Source organism: Ictidomys tridecemlineatus, chromosome 14, assembly GCF_052094955.1.
Source record: "Ictidomys tridecemlineatus isolate mIctTri1 chromosome 14, mIctTri1.hap1, whole genome shotgun sequence".
Classification (NCBI taxonomy): domain Eukaryota; kingdom Metazoa; phylum Chordata; class Mammalia; order Rodentia; family Sciuridae; genus Ictidomys; species Ictidomys tridecemlineatus.
The window spans coordinates 45,084,836-45,107,698 of NC_135490.1; the positions used below are offsets into that span (position 1 = coordinate 45,084,836).

General features: G+C 43.6%; 2 pseudogenes; one reads left to right on the forward strand and one right to left on the reverse strand.

Moving 5' to 3' along the window:
• The first annotated feature begins 503 nt into the window (after positions 1–503).
• Positions 504–2,554, forward strand: LOC144370351 (arf-GAP domain and FG repeat-containing protein 1 pseudogene; annotated as a pseudogene).
• Positions 2,555–15,663: 13,109 nt separating this feature from the next.
• Positions 15,664–21,619, reverse strand: LOC101972760 (disks large homolog 5 pseudogene; annotated as a pseudogene).
• Between the last annotated feature and the right edge of the window lie 1,244 nt (positions 21,620–22,863).

Here is a 22,863-nt window from a genome sequence, read left to right on the forward strand (position 1 = left end):
TTTTAATGTCTCTCAGACCCGCAAGGTAGAATATACAAATAACCTGTGTTTCAATCCAGAAAGTTCACAATCACATAATAAGAGTTATAGATAGAAGAGAGAAAAAAAATGAGAGGAAATCATCAAAGAAAAAAATCTAATAATAAATCTGAGAATTGAAAGGCTCATGATACACAGGTGCATGTTCATGTGTGCACGCACACACACAGAATAAATAATTCTCTTTGAAAAATAATCTCAGAGGAGAAGTCGGGAAGATGGCGGCGGCGGTGGTTGGCCCAGCCCGGCCGGTTGGTGTGGCCCGTCAGCGCGCGCTCCGCAGCGTCCACGCCGCGTGGAGCCCAGTGGAGCAGAGCAGCGCTGCGGCCGCCGGGTCCGGCGCGGGCGGCGCGCGCTGATGGAGGGCTGCGGCCGCGGCTAGGGCGGCCCGTGGGACTGCGGGCCCCTGGCGCAGCGCCGCCCGGCTCCCGGCCCTGCCGGCCTCCTCCTTCGGCGCCACGGCCATGGCGGCCAGCGCGAAGCGGAAGCAGGAGGAGAAGCACCTGAAGATGCTGCGGGACATGACCGGCCTCCCGCACAACGCACAACCGAAAGTGCTTCGACTGAGACCAGTGCGGCCCCACCTACGTGAACATGACGGTGGGCTCCTGTTCAGGCAGCCTGCGAGGGCTAAATCCACCGCACAGGGTGAAATCTATCTCCATGACAACATTTACACAACAGGAAATTGAATTCCTGCAAAAACATGGAAATGAAGTCTGTAAACAGATCTGGCTAGGATTATTTGATGATAGATCTTCAGCAATTCCAGACTTCAGGGATCCACAAAAGTGAAAGAGTTTTTACAAGAAAAGTATGAAAAGAAAAGATGGTATGTCCCACCAGAACAAGCCAAAGTGATGGCTTCAGTTCATGCATCTATTTCAGGTTCCTCTGCCAGTAGCACAAGCAGCACACCTGAGGTCAAACCACTGAAATCTCTTTTAGGAGATTCTGCACCAGCACTGCACTTAAATAAGGGCACACCTACTCAGTCCCCAGTAGAAGGTCGCTCTCAAGGACAACAGCAAGAAAAGAAGCAGTTTGATCTTTTGAGTGATCTTGGCTCAGACATTTTTGCTGCTCCAGCTCCTCAGTCAACAGCCACAGCCAATTTTGCTAACTTTGCATATTTCAACAGTCATGCAGCTCAGAATTCTGCAAATGCATATTTTGCAAACTTTGATACATTTGGACAGTCTAGTGGTTCGAGTAATTTTGGAGGTTTCCCCACAGGAAGTCACTCTCCTTTCCAACCCCAAACTACAGGTGGAAGTGCTGGATCAGTAAATGCTAATTTTGCTCATTTTGATAACTTCCCCAAATCCTCCAGTGCTGATTTTGGAAACTTCAATGCTTCCCAGAGTCATCAGACAGCATCAGCTATTAGTAAAGTTTCAGCAAACAAAGCTGGTTTACAGACAGCAGACAAATATGCAGCACTTGCTAATTTTGATAATATCTTCAGTGCTGGACAAGGTGGTGATCAAGGGAGTGGTTTTGGGACCACAGGGAAAGCTCCTGTTGGTTCTGTGGTTTCAGTTCCCAGTCATTCAAGTGCATCGTCAGACAAGTATGCAGCCCTGGCAGAATTAGACAGTGTTTTTAGTTCTGCTGCCACTTCCAGTAATGCATATACTTCCACAAGTAATGCTAGCAGCAACATTTTTGGAACAGTGCCAGTGGGTGCTTCTGCACAGACACAACCTGCTTCTTCTAGTGTGCCTGCTCCATTTGGAGCTACACCTTCCACAAATCCATTTGTTGCTGCTGCTGGTCCTTCTGTGGCATCTTCTACAAATCCATTTCAGACAAATGCCAGAGGAGCAACAGCGGCAACCTTTGTCACTGCATCCATGAGCATGCCTGCCGGATTTGGCACTCCTGCTCCCTATAGTCTTCCCACCAGCTTTAGTGGCAGTTTTCAGCAGCCTGCCTTCCCAGCCCAAGCAGCTTTCCCTCAACAAACAGCTTTTTCTCAACAACCCAATGGTGCAGGTTTTGCAGCATTTGGACAAACAAAGCCAGTGGTAACTGCTTTTGGTCAAGTTGCAGCTGCTGGAGTATCTAGTAATCCTTTTATGACTGGTGCACCATCAGGACAATTTCCAACAGGAAGCTCATCAACCAATCCTTTCTTATAGCCTTATATAGACACTTTACTGAAATGAACTTTTATGTGGTCACATTACATCTCTCTGCCTCTTGCACTGTTGTCTTGTTTCACTGATCTTAGCTTTAAACACAAGAGAAGTCTTTAAAAAGCCTGCATTGTGTATTAAACACCAGGTAATATGTGCAAAACAGAGGGCTCCAGTAACAACTTTAACCTGTGAATTGGCAGAAAAAGGTAGCGGTATCATGTATATTAAAAATTGGCTAATATTAAGTTATTGCAGATACCACATTCATTATGCTGCAGTACTGTACATATTTTTCTTAGTAATTAGCTATTTGTGCATATCAGTATTTGTAACCTTAACACATTGTTGTGTGAGAAATGTTACTGGGGAAATAGATCAGCCACTTTTAAGGTGCTGTCATATATCTTGGAATGAATGACCTAAATCATTTTAACCATTGCTACTGGAAAGTTACAAAGTCAAAATTGGAAGATTTTATTCGTTCTTGAATTTTTCCTTTCTAAAGAGCTCTTCTATTGATACATGCCTAAATTCTTTAAAAATGTAGAGGGATACCTGTCTGCATAATAAAGCTGATCATGTTTTGCTACAGTTTGCAAGTGAAAAAATAAATATTAGAAAATATGCTATTGTTTTTGTGTTCTTGCTGCAATGCCTTTACCAAAGTGGCCTTAAATATGAGTAGTGAATTGAGAACATCTTGAATTCTTAAAGACTTCTAGTGACTAACTTTTTATTAAAAGGCCATGTAGAAAATTTATTAAAACTACTAGGATTGCTATATTCAGGAATATGTCAGTGGTAAAGCATTTAAATGTAGCTTGTCAGATTCACCGTAATACTTCTACTTTCTTTGCAACTTCCTTATTTTGTGAAATTTGTGTATAGAGAATTTGCATGTATGTGTTATTTACAAAATTTTTTAAAAGATTTGGAATTTCTCAAGACTGCAAAAGGCCTATTTTAACTATTGATTTTTTAAATTTTAATTGCATTTGAAAGTATTGAAAGCAGACATGCATTAAGTGTGACATGATTACACCTCAGTTGTCCCCCACCCCCTTTTCTGGACAAATTGATATTATTGATAGGACATGTGTTTATGTTCATTTTTGGGGAAAAAAGCTGGAACCCAATGTTACCTTAAAGTTTTGGAATACTTTGTTTAAAAAGGCAGTGATACTAAGTTTAGTTATATCTTTTTGTTAATATTCAAATGAACTTGTTTTAATATTTATATATAGTAATGCTTCATTCATCCAGAATCTCATCAAAATGGAACACAACCAAGAAACTTGGAGTAATTTTTAAAATATGTGTCTGAACAACTTATCTAAGTCATAAAATCTATATGTTAGAGCTTATGCATTTGTTTTTGTGTGAGATTTTAATAATTTTGATTATTTGATTTCCTAGCTCATAGCATATTAGTAGTTCAGAAGTGATGGCTTGAAAGGAAGAAGGTAAAGAAACTGAACAGCATACACTGTTCAGGACTATTTAGTGAGGGGCAGGCAGCCCAGCCTAGAGAACATCAATATATCATTTTCTGATAATTATCTGTTGTTATAACGCTGTGTCACCCAGAAAAGGTGAAATTACATACATATATATGAAATATATATGAAAAGTTTTATCTTAAAATGATTTAAAAAATTTTAAAAGCAAAAAAAATAATAATAATAATCTCAGAATCTGAACACCATTTGGAATTTCACCAGCAGTATTAGAAGGAATAAGACAATGATGAAGAATCTTTAGTATTCCATGGGAAATTATACCCAGTCAAAACAATGTGATAGGGTAATAAAGATTTTTTTAAAAATATTTTAGTTCTCAAAAAAATCTGCCTCTCATGTACGCTTTCTAAGGAGCTTCTCCAGATTGTCCTGCACTACAACTGTAAGTAAGCCAAGAAATACGAAAGACACAGAATTGAGGAAACAGAAATGCTATTAAAGGGGAAAGAAAAAGAATTTTCTAGAAGACTGGTAGAAAGAGATTCCAGGAGGATGATCACATGTTCCTTTACAAATGCATGCCCTGGTTGGATCAGGTGGACAGAAAACCCCATGAGAAGGAGTGGATGTGTTGGTAGGAGGTGGGTAAAAAAATGAAGGAACTTTTGGTGTGTTTGCTTAAATCGCCAGGAAATTTATAATTCTTTCAAGGAAGTTGAGACTGAATTGGTGGTAGATGGTAGTATAAACATAGGTCAAAGAGAAGGGAGAATGATAGGGAGTGGAAGAATTTCTACAATAAAGGAAACACAATCATATAACATTGCAAAGCTTAGCTATGGATAATATTTAAATGGTATTAATAAAATATTACACCTAGAGTTAACAATAAGTGTGATACATCTACACAGAAAGCATGGGGGCATTGTGTCTATGCATTGATACTACTTAGGGAAATTTATTAAAAATATTCTGTATTTTTCATACAAAGAAATCAATGGATTAACAGACCTACAACACCAAGAAATGACAACATAAGCATAGTGCTTAGGAATCAAATTCCAGGAGGAAAACCCTTATCAAAAGAAGTGTAATGTGAATAAAACAATCTTAGGGTAATTAACAGGTAGTTAGGTCAGATAATCAATATTCTATTACAAACCTCTAGCTTATTTGGTTTATTCCCTCAAATAAAATATATTTGATAGTCTAATAAATAAATTTAAGGTACTGTCATTGCAAAAAACAGTATGGTATTTCTTCAAGAAAAATAAACAAAGTTTACCATAATATCTAATAATTCCATTTCTGAGTATAATCCCCAAATAAGTGAAAGCAGGCAGTCTGACAGATATTTGTATACTGATATTCATAGCAACATCATGACAACAGCTAAAATATGAACACAACAGCAATTTTTATGAACAGATGAATACGTAAACAAAATGTGGTATATACATATGATGGAATATTATTCAGATTCAAAAAGTAATGGGAATGACATGAATGAACTATGAAGAAACCATGCTGAGTGAAATAAACCAGATGCTGAAGGACAGGTATTGTATATTTCTCTTATATGGGATACCCAGAGCACTAAGATTCACAGAGAAAGAATGTGGGATGGTTATCAGTGGCTGTGGGGATGGGAGTTACTCTTCCACAGGTAGAGTTTGAGTTTGGAAAGATGAAAGGCTCTGGAGATAGATGGTGGTAGTGACAGCACAAGAATGTGAGTATACTTCCTGCCACTAGACTCTACACTTAACACTAGTTAAAATGGTTCACTGTGTGTTATGTCTGCTTTTCCACAATAACAAAAATTTGCTTTCATAATCCTTGATTTTCTTCCCATTCTAATTTCCTATTGATGCTTAATAGATTGTCCAAAACTTGGTGGCTTAAAACTTCATGAATTTATTATGTTAAAGCTCTGGGGGATAAAGTCCAACACAGGTCTCACATCAAAGTGTTGATAGGACTGTGTTCCACATCCCTTTCTGATGCTTTCAGAGAAAAACCTATTTCCTTTTCTTTTCCCACTTCTAAAAACCATCCACATTCTTTGTGACCCCTTCCTTCACTTGAAAACCTGCAATGTTGCATGTCTCTGATCCACTGTCCTGTAGTTATATCTCACTGACTCTGATCTCAGCTGGGAAAGACTCTCTGGTTTTAAAGACCTAGGCAATTAAATTAGGCCCATCAGGGTAATCTAAATCCACCAAAGTGGATGTGAGAGCCTATGCCAGAAGAGGAGGGCATCTGTACTCCAAGGTTACCCAGCATAGGATGTAGGAACCTGTGCATGGTAAGAGCCTGTCCTGTAACAGAAATAGTCTGGGATGTCTGGAGCTAAGCAGATTGAGGTGGGATGATTGTGGGGTCATGGGAGGCAGTGACCTAGTAAGGCGAATGGAAACTTGAGCAAAAGAGGGAGGTAGGCACTGGTGGGGTAAGGTATTGGCTTAGAAAAGCTTTTAATCAGCCTGAGAGAGGGAGGGGGGACCTACAATGGGGGCATCAGGTGGGACCAATGCCAAGCCAGGAGGGGATTGGAACCCAAAGAGGATAAGAAGGATGCTCAGATGATGGCAGGTTGACACTTGCCCTCCAGGAGGTGTCAGAGCTTAGGAGATGTGAAGTGGCAGCATCTGAGGAAGGTCAGGAGGTTTTTTTGGCCACTGAAGATTGTTTATATAAGGTATAGAGCTGTGTGTGTGTGTGTGTGTGTGTGTGTGTGTGTGTGTGTGTGTGTGTATGTGTGTTGCCAGAGATTGAACCCAGGGATGCTCTGTTTTAACAGATTGCCAAAAACTTGAGACAGGACCTTATTAAATTACTTGCCATCTTCTTGGTTCAACTTTCAGAGTAGTTGCGATTACAGATGTATGCCTGGCAAAGGTTGTTTATATATAAGGAGATATCAAATATATTAAGGAAAATTAGAGACACATTTCTTGTACTGAAAGAAGAGAGTTAAAAATCTGGAAAGAAAGGAGACTAGAATGGAACATATAATATTAGGAATTAAAGATGTTAGTATGAGCTCATGTTTTTTAGTGCATCTCTCAGTGTCAAAATAAATATAGGTTAAAATGTGCACATACGTTTTATACATGCATACATATATACCTATACATAGAAATGCACACACAAAACACCTAGATGTTGTGACCTAAGTACCATGCTCCAGTGAATAGAACTAGAGCTCCTTCGAGGGTTGATTAATTCCAGAGCTTATTGAAAAAATGTGTTAAATGAGCTTGGAAAAATCTTGTGCCAGAAAGTAAAAGAGTGCTTTAAAATGATTGGCAAAAGTGTCAAAGGGACACAGAAAACAGCTCAAAATGATGTTAACTGATCAAATGAAGATAATTCATGGATCAAAAAAATTAAAGATAACATTTTGATTAAAATAGGAAGCCATGAATTTATGACAAATAAAAAAATTAAAGCTGTATTCATGAAGAGGAGAGTATTTATAGGTTGTTAAAGTACCTCTTCCCAAAATATTTATTATGTATAAAATTCACTGGAGAAATCTGGCAGAAATATACCTTAATCAAGTGATAAAAAATAGGACAGATTATGATTTTAAACTTGATCTTTTCATTGGCAAAACTTGAATGGGTTTGGAGCATTATATAGTGGCAAAGTATTAATAAAAATTACTTAATTGTGGGGATTGTACTGTGGTTATAAACAAAAAAGTATCTTTGCTTAATATTTTGCTAATACTCTGGATGTGATGTGTCATTAGTATGGAAGGGAGAAACTCAGAGATGCGCCAGTGCTATTTCTATTTATGATATGTGTTTACCATCAGGCCAACATTGCAGTAAATAATCTTGAAATAATTAAGCTGCCTCTGGAGAGGATTAAGTTCACATTTATTTATTGAATTTATTCAATTCTCAGTAATCAAATTGTTAGTTACTATAATAAACTAACCAGAATCATTCAGTCTTATCATCAACAGTTTTCCTTTTCATTTGCCCAAATCCTAGGAGACAAGTCACATGTAAGATATTGAACTTCTTGGGAACAATATCAGAAGAATCATAACTTTCACAGAGATGGTTGTTTCCAGGCTGATTAATGATATTTCATGAAGTGCACTCAGAGGTTCAGGCTCCCCAGAATAAGCTGGTAGAATTGCTCTGAGCAAACACTTCTGCAGCTTTTCCCGGAGATTGAGCCAGTTTTCCCAAGTTATCATGAAGTGGATCACTCTGTGAAATGAGAAATTTGTTTTTTGTACTTTATTAGTTAATTTTAACTATTACATAAAATATAAACAATTATAAATAATAATAGGGTAATGTGATGTTTTGATACATGTATATGGTATGCAATATTTAAAACCAATTTTTCAGATTAAATATATCTATCTTCTCATTTATCATTTCTTTATGATTAAAAACATCCAAAATATTTTCTTCTAGCTTTCTGTAATGTACATTGTCATTATCTACTGTCATCCTGGTGTACAGTAGAACCTCAGGACTTCTTGGTCCTGTCTATCTGTAGCTTAGTACCTAATGATCAACCTTGCCCCATCTCTCCCCCCTACTCTCTCACCACTAACTACTACTGTACTCCCAGCTTTTCTGAGATCGACTCCATATATGGATCACATTGTGAAGTACTTGTCTTTCTGTGTTTGGCTTACTTCACTTAACATGATGATCTCCCGGTAGATCCATGCTGTCACAGATGACAGGATTTCATTCTTACGGCTGAACAATAGTCCATTGTGTATCTGTACCACATTTTCTTCTCCAGTCATCAGTTGATAGGCACTTTGCTTGTTTCCATGAAATGAGATATTTGATCTAACATCTGGTCAAATAGGAATTAACTATGTAGAACTAAATGAAACTGATTAAAAATTTATAAGTGGAACATTCTTTTATAATATCATCATTTCAAGAATTTCTGCAATCATAAAATTGCTTGAGAAAAAATTATAAATAGTTTATTAATATAATACTATAAAAATTTTTAGGGCTGGGGATGTGGCTCAAGTGGTAGCGCGCTTGCCTGGCATGCATGCAGCCTGGGTTCAATCCTCATCACCACATACAAACAAAGATGTTGTGTCTGCCGAAAACTAAAAAATAAATATTAAAAAGTTCAAAAAAAAAGAGAGCCTTATTTTAAAAAAAATTTAAATAGTCAATTCATATAAAAAAATTCTCTCCAGACTTTCACCATCCAAAGATTTGCCAATATATAAATGAAAGATCCCCCTGATTTGTTTGTAAATCCTCATCATAAAACTAAGAGCATAAATATTCAGAATTAAAACCATTTGAAAATATCCATACTCCAGTAGAGGAAAATCATTTAAAAATAAGTTCTTATAGAGGAATGAGAATTGGACAGAATTAAAATTTCATCAGAATATCTAATGTGGGCTGGATATAGCTCAGTTCGTATAGTGCTTGCCTCACATGTATAAAGCCCTGGGTTCAATTCTCAGCACTAAAAAAAAAAAAAAGAATATCCAATATTAGGAAGAAATTTTTTAACAAAATCTTCAAAATTTTAGGGAAAATTATTTTCTTTCTTAACCAAAGAAATTTTTACCAAAAGTAAAATGTGATTCTATTCCAAAAGCAAAAATTTATAAAACCAAAAACTATTGAAAGAAGAAATCCAAGGAATTCTCAAAAGAAGATTACAGAGGATAGGAGTAACACTTTCAAGTGGCGGTGACTCAGAAGCAGCAGTTAGTCACTTGAGCAAAGGCCTCCTGAAGCTAAATGCCTTGAGTACGTAGATCCAGCTCATCTTAGATCAATCAAAATGGGTCCTTATACCTTCCTCAGTTGAGGCACAGAGAGTCTAAGTAGACAGCAAATTCTCTGAGCTGACAGGAGTCAGAGCTCAGAGCTGACCCAGGGTTTAACTACTCTTATATCCTGCCTTTTTCAGTATAATTGAGTGAATGAACTTAGCAGAAATTTGAAGAGGATTTACTTCATCTTTAGTCCTTGAAGAATTTTCCTTTGTATGGTAAACTATAATGGCAAGGGATTACATGGGATTTTAGTGTAATCACAATTCTAGAAAAATGGTATGCATGTATACTTACAGATTTATAAGATTTTTTAAAGCTTAAAATCAACCAATAATTGTAGAAGTAATAAAAATTGCTAGATATCAAAAATTGCTAAAAGAGACGTTTGACTTTAGTAGCTCTAGAAAATGAAGTTAAGTGTAGGGGGTATAAGATGATATGTTTACTTCTCCTTTTATTCTTTTCATTAATTTTTGCAGTTATTTGATAATGTGCATATATATATATATATATATATATATATATATATATATATATATATATATATATATATGTTTCAAGGATTGAACCCAGAGGCACTTAGTCACTGAGCAACATCCCAGTTCTTTTTATTTTGAGATAGATTCTCCCTAAGTTGCTTAGGGCCCTGATTAGTTGCTGAGGCTGGCTTTGAATTTGTGATTCTCACCTTCCCAAGTCTCTTGAGATTACAGACTTGTGCCACCATGCCTAGGTATTTGAAATATATATATATAAATGTATATATATATATATATATATATATTTAAATCTCATTAAATATATGATGAAATGGGATGAAACATGAAAAATAAAAGAATGATAAGTAATTTACTCAACTAGAGGAAAACGATGACAAGATCAGATGAAAGTTATGTGCTCAATAATACAATGTGAGGGATGATGCTCGTTAAAGGTTGGGAGGGAAGTGGAGGGAGGGAAAGCAGATCAAGAGGGTGAAATATTGGCAGATGATCTCGATTTCTAAAGTTCAGTATTTCGCTCCACTCTTCACTCTGGCTTTTTATACAATAAGAAATTATTGTTCCCAATAGAATGGTAGATTCATACTTTGCCAAAGTATGCTTCACCAAATACTTAATCTTTACTTCTGCTCTGCTCAGTTAGCTTTGATCTTTGGAGAAATAGAAAAGCCTTTAATGTACATAAATTAATTCTGTACTTCTCTCTCAGGGAATTTTGGAGCCCGGTTAAGAATGAAATTTCTTAAAAGTATAGACCCAAATAAGATGGTCAGGTTGCTATATTTGTTTTCATGGAAACCAGAGACCCTTCCTGCTGAGCACTTTCCTCAGTCCTCCTCCACAGGCACACATGCCCACTAATGACATTCACTCTCTGTGCTTTTCCTTCACAAGGTGGTATTTCTGCATACAAATAAAAAGCAAGCAAAACCAAACAAAACAAAACATCTACTTACTTTTCTCAAATGCAGTCACATTACCCAATCACAGGGTGCTAAGCCAATTAAATACCAATTGGATTTAGCTACAATTTCCCCTACCATTTTGATGCATGTGTTCATTAACGTGAAGAACTTGGAGCAGAGGGGGCAGTTGTTACAACTGAACAGATGAATGCTCATTAAGCAGCCCAAGGAGGAGGCCAGATGCCACAGTTTAAGCATATTCCCAGTCAGTGCCAAGGACACTCAAGACGTAGATCCAATCCAATAATTGGGTATTTTCCAAGGACAGAGAAATGACCATTAGTACTACAACAAATAATTTCTCAAGGCTCAGGCAGAATTCAATACATCCTCATAGGGCTGGGCTTGGGAGAAAAAGGACAAAAGGAGCAGTAATACACCGACAGCAGCTGGCATTTATTGAACATGCTCTGAGTACACACAAATTTAAAGCCCAGGAGGAAGGGAGGAGGATCCTTGGTGACTCCCTTTTGTAGATGAGAAAAACTGGGCATAAGAAAGTGCCTTTTCCTAAATCCACCCTCTTCTTCTTCCACAGGGATAATTTTAGTCTCTTAGTTTTTGAGTGAGACAATCTGCTAAGCTTCACGTTAATGTTATTGGCTTCTAGAACTAGAAAAAAGATTGTCGTGGTGTGGCATTTATTTGTTATAATAATACAAAAGAAGTTGAAAGGACAGGGTTTAAAATCATTGTAAGTACTGAATTTAGGTTTACAAACCTCACATGGTTTCGTGTTTAATTTCTAGGAAACTGAAATTACTGTGATATATAAGGGGCTCTCCATGTCTGCAGGTTTTGTCTCTAGAGATTCAAACAACTGTGGCTCAAAAATATTCAGGAAAAATTTGTACTGAACCTGTACAAAATTTTCCTTGTCATTGTTTCATAAACAATACAGTATAAGAGTGATTTCAAAGCACTTAGGTAATAGATAGTATAAGTAATTTTGAAATCTTTAATTATAAAATTAAAGATTTAAAGTGTACAGGGGGAAATGCAAATTTCATGCCATTTTTATTGGACTTGAGCATTTGTGTATTTGAATGTCTGCAGGAAGTCCTGGAACAAATCCTTGGAGAATATCAATGTACTACTCTGTGTGTGTGTGTGTGTGTGTGTGTACATAAATACATATATACACACACTATATTTCACTAAAATGGAAAATTCATTAGTATCACGTTGTGCCTCATCTCCTTTACCATTTTCTGCAGTAACATAACCTTTCCTCCACTTTACTTCTGACTTTAGTCCTGGCCTTCATCTCTGCTCTGTCTTTAAAATCTTAACCATGATTTAATAGTAGGAAAGTAGGATTGTCCAGAGAATTTCAAGGAGGTGCTAAAACCTATTAAGAGGGCCAGTTTAGCAAAGATGTGGCACTTAAGCAAAGTTCTTTCTAAAGAAATATATATATATATATATCCATTCTTAGATTATGAGAGCTTCAGGGGGGTTGAACCTTTGCCATATAAGTATCATTGAAGTAGAAGTTATGTCATGAATGTTCCAGACAGAGAGTGGCTAGTATTGCTCTCCTATCAGCATTGGGAACACATGGTGATATGAATGACTTCCAAAAGTTAGTCCAGGAAAATAGCTATGTTCATTCAGTCAGTATTTTGTTTGTCAACTCTCCAACATGTGTTGAGCATCTTCTACATCTAGATGTCTAGGATATATAAAGCTGAATGCATAATCCGGAATCCATCTAGAGACTCAAAAGTTCACTCTGATCTCATGGACTAAACATTTCTTACTACATACTGGAATGAAGTTTTTTCTAAAATGTAAGATAATAAATATTTTGAGATTTGCAGGCTACATACTCTATGACTATTTCTTCCTCCTTCTCTTTTTTCTTTCTCCTCCTTCTTTCCTTTTGAGAATATAAAACCCATTCTTAAAAAAATTAGTCATACAAAAACAGGCTAAAGACCAGATTTGGTACATGGGCTGTATACTTTCCTACCTCCTGTCTTGGAGGCTTGCTATTCAGGGTGGTCCACAAATCAGTAGCATCAGCATTACCTCTGACCTTTTAGAGATGTAAAATAGCAGGCCTAATCTAGACCTATCACTGTGTGTAAACTATCACCATGTAACCAGTCAGCACAAAATACAGTGGTTTAAAGAGCAACCATAGATAATTGTTAACAAGAACACGGATTTGCTGGGAGACTCTTCTGGCCTAGGCTGATTTCTTACATCTATTACAGTGAGCGGACAGCTCTGATTCTAGATGCTATTTGACTCTAAGTTGAGGCACTTGGGTTCTCCTACAAGTGGCCTTTTATCCTCCAGCAGGCTGGCTTGGCCTTATTCCATTCTAGTTATAAAATGCCAAGCAAGAAAATGGCCAAAGCATGTTATGGTGTGATTTCCTCCATATTCTATTGATCAAAGCAAGTCACGGGGCAATAAACACTTGAGTAGAAAGCAAATAGTTTATCCTTTGTTAGGAGCTACAAAGTCACATTTCAAAGGACATGGACATAAGGAGAAATAAAGAATTGCAGTCATATTTGTAATTTGTCCTACCTATGATATCAGACTCTCTGCATATTAATAAAATCCCCAAAGATTCATAGGAACATTAAAGTTGAATATGCACCATCCTAAAATATTCTCACAGTTATCTGTAGATGTCACTTTCCCCCTCTCTTCTCTTGAAATGGTTCCATATTCATATTCTAAATATTCAGTAGTCAGAACTTAGAACAGGTATGAGTCAAACACCCAACATCAATCAGGAAGAAAGGCTGAACCCAAACTATTGCTGCTCAAACTGTTAATCACAGAATACCAGCCACCAAGAGACACAGTGCTGAGCAGCTTAATTTCCTCATCCACTCAATACTTGAACAAATCCCTTAGCTTTCTGACAGCTCTTGCTTCCCAACTCAGAGTGGTATTTTATAACCTTCAGTCTGTGAAGGAGGTTGTTTCTATTGGCAAATTGACATTTACCTTATAGTTACATAAGAACACAGTTCTCTCTATGAGCTATATGGGTGTCATAAACATGAAGACAGAAGTCCTCTGAGATCAAAGCAATAGAGGAAAAATGGTGAAGACTTTTCTCTGAATGTGATATAATGACTTTTACTTTCTTTCTTTTTTTTTTTTTACTGAAATTGACCTTTATTTTGTACTAAAACTTTTTGATACAAAGTAACATTTTAGTACAGAACATCCCAGGCTGTCAGATCTGTACCCGCCTGCACACCGCCCATCACAGCCCGATCTGCCTGCAAAAACAGCGTGCAAGCAATGCCTCGAGAATGGTTTACACTTTTTCTCAGTTGTCTGAGCTAGAAAACTTGTACCTGGAAAAGAAAGGACAGCACTGAGGACTGAGACTTGTTTCTCTTTTGAATAGCTGTGCAAGAAAATATATCCCTTTTTAAAAAAAAAACGTCAGTAATGACTAAACTACAATCTAGTTTTTAGAATTACAAAGAATCAAATCAAAGACACCTTGCTATTAAAATGAAATGTTAGGAACAGTATTAAAATATAGGTCCTACCCCAACGACACTTAGGTGGAGCCCAGTACAGTACCTATTAACAGGACACACATTGTTTAAGGAGGAACCACATCAAATCTTCAGCCAGACTCGACCAGCATGGGAAGTGCAAAGGAAAGAAAAAGAGAGAAGCCCAACTGAGCCCAATGCTGTGAGTCTTGGGACCAAGATGAACAAGGTCGCAGGTTTTCTTTTTAGATATTCAATAGTGGCTATGCTAACCATTAAACTCCCCCTACAAGCTCTCATTCAAACATCTGAAACGTGAATGTTTTCACATCCAAAAGAACAGATGCGCCTGCCCTGCTCCATGAAGCTGAAAAAGGCCGTCGGGGTTCTCAGAACCTCGAGGGGAGCCATGGCACGCGTCCACCCTTGCTTGACACCCTGTCTAGGACCCAGCCCTGCAGCTGAGACAGACGGGGACATGATGGACCAGACAGAATGTTTAAATAACAAATACAGCTGGAGAAGAGACCCATGAGCGCTTGGGGGTTGGAGAAACAGGAGGGAAAGGCCAAGAGGCGAGTTTGTGAGGATGCCCAAGCTGCCCTCCCGGGTATGGGAGGAAAACACAGAACCAGCGAGTTGACCCCACCCAGGCACTGGTTCTGCCGTCTCCAGCAGTCTGAGCACCTGAAGTGACGAAGTCCTTCCAGGAGAGGTACCACCTCTGAGGAGCAGGGAGTCTGCTGAAGCTCTGATCCCACTGACAAGAACCTCCTGAGGTGGGCAGCCCGCCCCACCCCCCAACTCCATGAGGTTCCAGGGTCATTTGGGGAACTAAAGCAACAGGGGGCGGAAGGGGTGAGGTGGGCACCAGCAGCATGGGGCATCCACGTAAACATAACCACCAGATACTTAGAAAAGGCTTGTAAACTTGTGATCTGAAAGGCTCTCTGTGCAGCATCACTGATTGGGTGGCTATAGGAAGGTGGGTGTTGTACCCCTCTATCAAGTCTTTTGCATTTTCTGCTTTGTTTTGTCTTAAAGCACATGTGAGAGGAGCAGTCTGCCGGCCTAGGCCCAGATCCGAGCTGCCAACCCCCTCTGTCTACAAAGGAGGGGCTTCTGGAGTCCTGGTTCTGGATCCTTCCCCGGCATGTCCTTAAACAGGCCCATCTCTGTTTTTAGTTGCTGGAGAAGAGCGAGCCAGTCTCCCCACCAGCGGGCCGGTCCAGTCGCCTCCTGGTGCCCACTTCCCCTTCCCCTAGAGCAGGCAGTTGAGGATCCACAGGACTTTACTTTGTTCTTGATTGACGGTTGCCAAGATCTAAGTGCAAATGCTTGACAGGGCTCCTCCCTGGACGACCCTTGTGAAGTACCTGCTGTACTCCTGTTCCGTCTTCTGAGCTGTTTTGAACTGCTCTTTGGAATGCCTCTGTGTCACCTTGCCCCTCAAGTAGATGGGGTCTCTCTGCTTCTTGATGTGCTTGGCACTCTTGTAGTGGATGAAGATGACGATAGGGTAGATGTGCATGTGGTGCAGGCGCTCAATGGGGTGGGGAGCGACGTCCAGGAGGCAGTGCCGGTTCTTTTCTGTGATCTCCTTTATTGAAGCCACCATGGTCACATCAAAATGGCCATTCCTCCGTTTGTAGTCGACAAACAGGCAGTCTTTAATGCCCCGCTCAATGGCCTGCTGGGAGGCCTTCATCACTTTCAACGGGCATCTGCAGAACTTGCCAGGGACCTCATTTATCAGCATTTCCTTCACCATATCCAGCAGAGGCCCCAGAATCAGGACAGGCCTCAGAGAGATGCAGTCCACCTTCTGGACCTGCTGATAGGCCAGACTCACTGAATCTTCAAAGAGCTAGAGGGAGTCGTTGGAGAAGGTGTCCAAGGCCAGGAGGTCTTTCCTGTCTTTGGACCCATTGCATTTGTGCTTGTGCTTCCTTCCAAAGAAGGACCAGCAAGCAGCTGCTGACAGCGTCTTGGTGGCACTACTGTCTTTGACCTCGGACATGCTGAGCCTCATGGAGAATTCTTGATCCATCACACATTTGCTGGGAATATGCCAACGCTGGATATTCTGGGCGTTCTCATCCAGATGCCACGCCATCCAGGACCCAAATGTGCCCTGGGGCAAGGTGTCATCCACTAGAGAATGTCCTCCTTCCTAAAGCTCAGCTCATGCTCCACCTCGGCCAGCCGGTCATACAGGGCCCTGATGTAGAAGCTGTCACCAGGCAGGCCCTTGATCCTGGTGAACTCCTCTGGGCGGTACTACACCTTCAGGCGGATACTGTCTTTGGGCTTCAGCATCTCCACGTAGACCTCGTCCACCATCTTATTGTGCACATCCAGGTTGCCATACTCGAGGATTAGGTCTCCTGGCACCAGGCCATCGGGACCCCTGGCAGGACTGTCATCCTCTACTTCGGCCACAAACACCCTGTGCAGGTTCCCACCACACAAATGCACCCCAAAGTCCAGTTGGGACTTCTTAATGAAGATAATGCGTGGTTCCTGGGTCTTCTTGTTGGCATCTCCCATGATCCTGGAGCAGGGGGTGCTCTGCTTGGCTGGGGGTATGCCAGGTTCCTCGTTCTGCTCCATGAGTGGATCAATGACAGAGGGGTGCTCTGGGGTGGTTCTACCACTGCCCTGGAGAGTGGCATGGGCACCGGCAGGGTCCAGATGGGAGTTGGAGCAGGAGTGGCTGCCAAGCTGGTGCATATGTGGGTTGTACTGGGCCAGGATGGTGATGGTGTCACACTGCTGCCCTATGATGAGCCGGGCCTGCTGCTCTGTGGCACTCTGCAGGTTAATGCTATTGAACTCAAGTAACTGGTCCCCATACTCAAGGCCAGCCTGGTGGGCAATGCTGCCAGTGGTCACTTTGGAGACGTAGATGCCGCCCTTCTCTCCACTCACAATGGAGATGCCCAAAGGCTCTGAGCCCTTCTGTACCTTCACGTAAGGCCTGTCCTTCCTCCGTTCCCCGAGGGACGCAGGGTTGACAGCAATCCTGGGCAATGTAGAGGCAGAGGTCTGGGACTGGCTACAAGTGGACAGGGTGTCAATGTTGAGGGGCGACTGCGGAGGGGTGCTGCATTCGGAATGTGACAATGAACCTCTGTCAGAGCCCATGACAGACCTCGGCGTTAATGGGATCTTAATGCGTTCTGCCTTGAACTGCAAGTTACTGGAAGACCTGAGGCAGGCGCTGGAAGGCAGCGAGTTGGACCCGTGGGAGGCTCTCATCTCAGCATAGTCACTGCTGGCGCTGTGGCTGAGGTCCAGGCTCAGGCGGCTCTGGTGCTGGACACTGGGAGGCAAGCCCTGGGGGCCAGCATCTCGGGGCACAGGTGGAGAGCTGCAGGGGCCAACCTTATGGCTGCGCACAGTGTAGATGGGGTTCCGCAGGATGGAGCTCACAGCAGCGCTGGGGGTCATGCTCCAGGGAACAGTTCCCACGGATGGCCTGTTGGGGTAGAGCGGGGGTTCCCATGCCAGCTGGAATGCCCTGGTGAGTAAGGGGACCACTCCTGCACCTTGGGGGAGAGCTCTCCACTAGCTGGGATGCATTTCTGCTCCTCCAGGAATTGAGCAGGAATCACTACCAGAGCAAGCTTGGGCTGAAAACTAGGCGCAGACTTTGGCCGGCGGCACTTCTGCCCCAGCTCATCTGCCTTCTGGAAAGTGAGGTCCTCGTCACAGGACTTCTTGGGTGGCAGGTAGGAGGAATCCCCATCCCATTCGGGGTAGTAGCTGGAGGCGATGCGGACCCTGGTCTTGCGAGGGGGTGATGCATGCATGGGTTCTCCGAGGTCAGTGTCCGGGGACCGGGCACCTGGTGGGCTGGTAGATGGAGAGATGCCCACTAGTGTGGCCTCTGACTCAGAACTGGTTTCCAGTCTGTGCTGGAACTTGATGGAGTCGCTTCTCCTGGGGGGCTTTGGGGGGTGTCAGAGGCCCCATCCTCTTGGAGGGCTGGGGGAGTGAATAGGCCCAGGGCCTGGGAGCAAATAGTCTATTTTGGGGGGCATCTGGGGACGTTTAAAAGTGTTTGGGTCAAAGATAGACTTTCTTTGCTTTGGCTTCTTGTAAACGGAGAGCTTCTCCGGTCCTGCTGTGGAGCTGAGCACGGCCTTGGGCCAGGTCCCACCGCCGTTGGAGCCCTCAGCATCCACCTTGTCCAGAGGAGCATCCACCACCCCACAGGGGCCCACCTCAGTCTCAAAGGGCAGCAGGGGCCGCCTGCTCCGCATGTCCACCAGCCCATAGCCACGTTACCCAGAGGCATTGGAGTGGAAGGAGCTCAGGCTGTGCTCGGAGGTGCTGGGACAGGTCTGGGGGGAGACTGGAAAGGGGCTCCCAGGGAACGGTTTGTGTAGAAAGGAGGTGCTGCCTCGTGGAGTCCCCGGCTCCTTCCTGTCTTCCAGCCCAGCACAGAAGAGCTCCGTCTGCGTGGAACTATGGTGCTGCATCAAGTTCTGCTTGTGATGTGCCTGGGCCTCCAGGCCATGGGTCCGAAGACTCAGCATCTTATCAGAGTCCTTGATGTTTTCAAACATGTTTTGTCCGCTCCACGAGGAGCTCTGAGGGAACACCTTCAGGAGGGAGAGGGTCAAGGAGTCCTGGCAACTATGCAACAGAGATTCACATTCATTCAGGGACTTGTTGTCTAGTGCGATGCCATTGATCACCACAATCCTGTCTCCCACAGCGAGGGACCCTTCTTTGGCAGCAGGGCTTCCAGGTACCACAGCAGCAGCATACACTCCACTCTCCAGACTGATGCCACTGTCTTTCTGTCCACTGAGGTTTATGTGCAGGGATGTGACCACCTTCCCACCCAGGGACTTCCTCCTCCGCAAGACCATGTTGATGACCCCCTCTCCATTGAGGAGGGCCTTGATGGCCTGCTTCTTGTCCTTGTTGATGAGGTTTACATCGTTGATTCTCAGCAGCCAGTCGTTGACCCTTAAGTGGCCATCAGCAATGCTTCCTTTGTCCACTTTCCTGACAAATATGCCACAGTCCCCTGGGAAACAAGGCTCATTCACACCTTCTGCCATGTCAAACCCAAGTGCCTTCAAGTCAACATCCTCCGTCTCCATTTCAAACTCGACGACTTCTGTTTCCCATTCCATGGAATCTGCATGGATGGCCGAGTCGTGGGAGCTGTGAGCATCAGCTGCCGGAACCGGGCCTCCTTCTCCAACTGGGATTCCATCTGCTCCTTGAGCTCCTTAAGCTCCCGGCTGAAGTCCTTCTTCTGTTTCCGAGTGTCATCCAGGCTGCGCAGGGCCTTAGCCAGCTCACTCACTGCCCGGTCCCGCTCCCGCCGCAGGTTGTCACACAGTGTCCGGATGCTGCCGCGCTCTGCCACAATCTTGTCCCGCTCCTGGAAGACCCAGTCCCGGCGGCACTTGGCCACATTGGCCTCCTGCAGGGCTTCCTTCAGCTCCTGGCACAGAGCCTTGCACTGCTTTCGAAGGATCTCCACCTCCTTGGCCCTCCCAGCATCCATTGTCACCGTGTCTTTGATCTGCTGCAGCGCCTCCATTTCCTCGCTGGCCGCCTTCTTCCCAGATGTGCTGCTCTTGAGCTTGGACTCAGCCAGCTCCACCTCGGTCTTCAGCTTGTCCAGCTCAGAGATGACCTGGTCACGCTGGCTCATGATGAGTCTATACTCGTTGTACACCGCGTCCCGCTCCTCCTTGTACTTCCCGGACTCCTTTGCGGTTTTGACCTGCGTGGTCCTCAGCTCCGTCAGCTCTGACTGGAGCAGCTCCATCTCCCACTGCAGGTCCCTGTTCTGGGCCGTGGCCTTGTTCAGCTCATAGTGAATGGCCTCGAACCTCCTCAGGGACAGGGCGCACTGGTGTTGCAGCTGGATGGCCCTGTCCCTCTGCTGGGTCAGCATCTCCGTCTGCTTCAGCAGGCGCTGGTTCTCCTCACCCAGCTGCTCCAGGCGGCTCAGGTCTGAGTTTTGAATGGCGACCTTCTCGCTGTACTGCTTCCGCAGGGCGTCGTAGTCCTTCTTGACCCCCTCCAGCTTGTCCATGGCCGCGTCGCACAGCTTGTTGAGGATCTCTGATGACCCGTTGTGCTTCAGCTGCTGCTGCTGCGCCCGGAGTCTCCGATCTCCTTCTGGTCCTCCTCATGGAGCCGCTTCATGTCTTCCCAGGACTGCTGCAGTAGGTTCCGGTCCCGCAGCAGCTGCCGGTTCTCCCGCCTCAGCATGTCCACATCCTCCTTCAGCTGAGTCTGGTCACTCAGGAGCCGGCTGTGGAGTGTGTGGTAGAAGTAAGTCGGTCTCCTTGGCCACCTCCTGGCACCTCTTCAAGGCATTGGTGTGCTGGTTCTGGAGACTCTGCAGGTCCGACATGGCCCGCACACACTGGATCTTCAGCCTCTCCTAGTCAGGATTCAGTCTGTGGTAGGGCCTCTTATCAAAGGTCGTCCCGTGGGTCGCAAAGGCAGGCATTTGCGCAGCTCATTCCTCTCGCGGGTCATCAGCTGCAGCTGAATGGACAGGTTCTCCACCTTCTCAGTCGCCTGCCGGTCGGTGAGGAGGGGCGGCGGGAACAGCGCCTTCCCAGTGGTGCCCACGCTGCTGAGGGAGCTGCTGCTCTCTGAGTCCCAGGGCATGATGGACAGGACACTGTAGGTGGAGCCGGCTCCCTCAGTGGGCTGCGGCGCCCAACGACGCTGTTCAGGTAGAGAATGGGCAGCAGGTGAGGCTGCGTCTTCTCCAGCGCGGCGCGCAGGTCCTGGAAGTGGTCCCGCTCCTTGGCCAGGAGCAGCTTGAGCAGCAGCTCCGCCTTGGCGCCTCCCGCCTCCTCATCCAGCTGCCACCACTCGCCAGGGCTCAGCGCTCCCGCTGCCTCAAGCAGTCCGAGCACGTCTTCCACCTCCGTCACGGCATGGGCCAGGCTCTGCTGACACTGGGCAAGCAGCTCCCGGCGCTGGGGCTCCGTGGTGGCGGGCCGCGCCGCCCCGCCCCGCCGGACAGCGCCCGGGCTCCACAAGGCAGGCGAGCGCCCGGGCGGCAGCCTTAGGGCGCCGGGAGCCGCGAGGCGGCGGGGGCGTGGGCCGGTGCTGGGCAGGTTGGGGCCCCGGGGCGACAGGCGGCTCAGCAGCGGCCGCCTCCCGGGCTCCTGAGAGCAGCCAGCTTGGCTGCAGGGCTGCTGGACTAGAAGAGATGTCATTTACTTTCTACAAAACTTGAAGAGGTTCACAGGACAAATAGAAGACTGTTCATTTATGACTTGTTTCCTGATAGCTAACAGCACAGTGTGGAGAGCCAGACTGCCGGAGTTCAAATCCCAGTTCTGCAGTTGCCCCTCAATGTGTGACCTCTGGCAAATTACTGAATCTCTGTGTACTTTACTATTTTCCACATATAAAATGAGGGCATAATAGTCTCTACTATGTAAGACTTCTAAGGAGATTTCAAGGTGTTTAAAAGACTTGGCATTTTCAAATAACTATAAGAATGCCTTCCTGCATTGCTACTACTTTTATCATTGTTAATATCATTATCACTACTATCTTGACATAAAAGAAACAAATCTGTACATAGAACTATAAAAGAATCTTAAGTGATTGTTCATTTTTATAAAAACGTTGCTCTCCTTTTCTTGGCCACATATCCAAACTAGTTGTTTGGATATGAGAGGAGACATTTGGATATGATTAGGTTGTGACAGCTATGACCTAATCAGTGGATTAACCCATCCGATGGACTAATGATTGGAGTGGACTAACTGAATGGAAACTGCAGGTAAGTGAGGCATTGGTGGAGGAAGTTAGGTTAATGGGAGCATGCCTTGGCTCCTTGTGCTCTCTCTGTGCCTCTAGCTGCTATGAATGGGGCAGTGTCCCTCTGAAGTGCAGTTCTGCCAGAATGTTCTGCCTCAGGTTGGGCCCAGAGAAATGGAGTTGGGTGACTATGAACTGAGCCTCTGAATCCATGAGACAATATAGACTCTTTCTCCTCTCAGTTGTTCTTGTCAGGTATTTTGATCACAGTGTTGAAAATCTGACTAACTTACCCACACTCTGTGTATTAGTCAGGCTTATGGGAACCCATAATATTCAAAATGTATGTGCTCATTTCCTGGGTATAAAGAAATGGCCTATTTTCCATAGTGAGTAAGAGTTCTAAATCTTAATATATATAATTATGTTATTTGCAAATGTGGCAATTGTGTATACTACCCCTCTGAAATACAATGGTGTTGTATTAAAATCATACTGGTCATAATTATTCTAAAGAGTATTCTTCTTTGCAGTTTGTTTCTAGTGCAAACTTTCCTTGAGATAGCATCATCTACTCTTGACTCTTGTTCATGTTGACCAAAGTGTTGATCTGTAGGTTACAAATGTGTAACCTACAGGCAACATGCACAGCCTGAGACAAAGAAAAATAAATAAATAAAAGGGAGTACAA